The sequence below is a fragment of the Habropoda laboriosa genome, unplaced genomic scaffold, assembly GCF_001263275.1.
Source record: "Habropoda laboriosa isolate 0110345459 unplaced genomic scaffold, ASM126327v1 scaffold186, whole genome shotgun sequence".
NCBI classification, from domain to species: Eukaryota; Metazoa; Arthropoda; class Insecta; order Hymenoptera; family Apidae; genus Habropoda; species Habropoda laboriosa.
Genome location: NW_017100427.1, coordinates 1,408,332 through 1,411,277, shown reverse-complemented (window position 1 = coordinate 1,411,277; position 2,946 = coordinate 1,408,332). Strand labels below are relative to the sequence as shown.

Here is a 2,946-nt window from a genome sequence, read left to right as displayed (position 1 = left end):
ATTTATTTACATGCACTCTCTTCCGCGTGTAACAATAGTGTTTGCGTCGGATCGAGCGATGATTAAGTAGCGAAACGATAAAGATTCAATAAATAGAAAGTAACGAAGTAGCGGACGTCTCGATAAGTTCCAACGGAAATAAACTCCTCCCGGTCGTTCTAGTTTACTCTTTCAACGTACGCCGATATCATTTTCTAGAGTCACACTTATCTCGTGTGATATTTCACTGAACAACGTCTAGATCCCCCAGGAAACGGTCTGGGAAGGAATCGTTGCCGCAGAAAAAAAAAAACCGCCTATCACTTATCACTGTCATACAGATTACGACGGTAGGGTACTCGTTTCTCCGTTGAGCGAGCATGACTGACTAGTATAGTCCTCGTTCTAACGACTCTGTCGGCGAAATGCTTAGAAATCGCGTTCCATCGATCGCCGTGTAAGGTAAAATGGAATAACTGTTTAATTGATCGTTGAGAAAAGAGCTTCTGGAGTCTTTGGACGAGAATTTGACAAAGTATCGATATACGTGAACCACGGAAAATATTTTACAAATTAAAAAATTCAAACTTCCTACATTTTTCAATTTTAAATATTTTCAAGTTCCTATAAACTTCTGCTTCACTTATTTGTATTTCTGTTTAGCATTGCTGTCCATATAGACTCCCGTTCAGAAGTATTAGAAGTCGTTAAAAAATAATTCATATATTCTGACCGATATGTGATACCAACACTGATAAAAAAAATGTAATTTAAATCCTGCGATATTTTCTATACGAGCACAAAGTGTGCCATAATTATGCTGGCGTTGGTGAGTAACAGGACACCCAGTATATTCGTAGAGAAATTAATCGTACATATTAAATTTCATTTCTTCGCAAAATTTGGTATCATACATCGGTGAAAAAATATTGGAATGATGAAAAATACGCATTTTCTTCAGGATCTTAACGTAGGTTTCCTTCACGCACGATAAGTGTCTCGATACTTAACAGCCGAGTACATAGGTACATCCCTACTGAATCGTGACAATTGCCAATTTCTGTTCGCAGTGAGCGCGAGTAGCTACATAGTGTCAGTGGTGCTCGTCCTGATAGTTGGAGCACTGGTGGGTGTCCTGGCGACGGTATCGCATCATCTTCATCATCGTCGGTTGCTACTGCACGAGCCAGCCTCCGCCTCGATCTTGCCTCACCATCGGCATCATCATCACCGCCATCATCATCATCATCGCGAGGAGCTGCCGGCGTCACACCAACGACGTCTCCTGCTGCAGGACCACCATCGTCATCCTGGCACACCGGTGAGTCATTCGACGCTTTTTACCGGAAACTTGAACCTCGGTTGACTCGAATTTATGAACGTGAGGCTGGGATCATTGTCGACGAAACGAGACTTTGGTGAGATATTAAAAAAGACGAGTGTCCGTTTAATTTTACTTGGAGTAGAACGAAATTTAAATATTCAACATCTCTGTGACTTTTTTTCACAGTTTTCAGTGTTTACTTGGGGAACGTTGATCTGTTTCTCCCTCGATTCTTCCGATGACTTATGGTGTTCGTTAGGTTTATCAGACTTTGAATCGAATTTTCAATTATTTTCTGTTCGCGTCGCAAGGATAATGGACAGAAATTTGTGTCGATAATTATGCTACTGCAGAGAGGGTACGAGGGTGCTTCGTTGATTTTTAAATACTAATTTTCCTTAGACCATATTTTAGAATAAATGTAGCAAGTTGTCAGGATAGATATTCTTTTTTTAAGTTGGTCGATTAGATCGAAGTACGAAGATTCTGATATAAGACGAATATAGACGTACGTTGAATGATTACTCGATTCGATCGTGACTCGAGTTGATCTCGTTTTTCGTCCAAATGTGTCTGACTAAATATAAGGTACGAAAATGGCTGCAGAAATGGTGACAGAAGTGACGAATCAGGTCGAGAATCAACATTTCAGTAGTTGAAATGTTTATCATTAGACAGAACTGCAACCCCTTTCATCTTCTTTGAATCAGGAACAGTATGTGCCACATTATGAATTTACAATCGTCCATCTGGCACCAACTGGTATCCAATGCGAATAAAATACGACTATATTTAGACATGTAGATACGTGAAATTATTAAAAAAAGAACGATAAAATTACGTACGTCAATAATTGAAATATGCATTTCTAGATAGTCCAATCAATTATTAATAAGAAATGTGTAATTTACACACTGCTGTCTGGAGGTTTAGGTTCGCTGCATCGTGTTTGATAATTTTTTCTTTAATCAATGATAATTCTCGAATTAAAAATTAACAACGAAAAAGAGTGATCTAGAGTACGTTACAGATTAAAATTAAACTTAATTAAAAATTTAGTCAGATCCACGTACAGTCGCACATTAATAACTTCAACGATATCCAAATTTCGCATTATTAATCGCGTACCTCAGAGCCAGGTAGACCCAAATCCTGTATTCTACACTTATAACAGAAAAAGAACATCAACCATCCTACATAAAACAAGATTTTTTTTAAATTGTTCAAACAATAAATAATCTTCACACATACATCTTCATATATTGCATAAAATAAGTAGACCTTCGTGGCTCTAACGAAGTAACCAAAAAGCAGTAAAATAGTGTAAGCGTCTGTTACGGAACGGGCCGTAACGGTTGAGATCGCCTTCGTTTCGGGTTGGTTAAAGGTGTAAAATTCCAGAAATGTGTTTGATGTTATTTTATTGAACGTTTAGTTCGAACGGGTGTCGTTCTAGGAGTACCGTTTTAGACTATCTGTCGTTTTATTTAATGTTTAGTTCGAACAGGTGTCGTTTTAGCTGTATGGTTTTACACTATCTCTCGACCTTGTGCAGGTACGTCGGTTTTACACTAGTTTTGGCACCTTGCTTCCGACCAATCAATGGTCAAGAAAAGGGCCTGGAGTCGAGCGTCGCTTCGTGG

The 2,946-nt window shown here is 38.7% G+C and overlaps 1 protein-coding gene across 1 annotated transcript in view; it reads left to right on the top strand.

Moving 5' to 3' along the window:
- Nucleotides 1-397: 397 nt before the first annotated feature.
- Nucleotides 398-2,946, top strand: part of LOC108575631 (protein TMEPAI-like) — a 111,338-nt gene continuing 108,789 nt past the window's right edge. The window contains exons 1-2 of the mRNA XM_017938474.1: nt 398-441; nt 1,050-1,300. The gene's annotated coding sequence lies outside the window, so the exon portion shown is untranslated. The remainder of the gene's footprint in view (nt 442-1,049; nt 1,301-2,946) is intronic.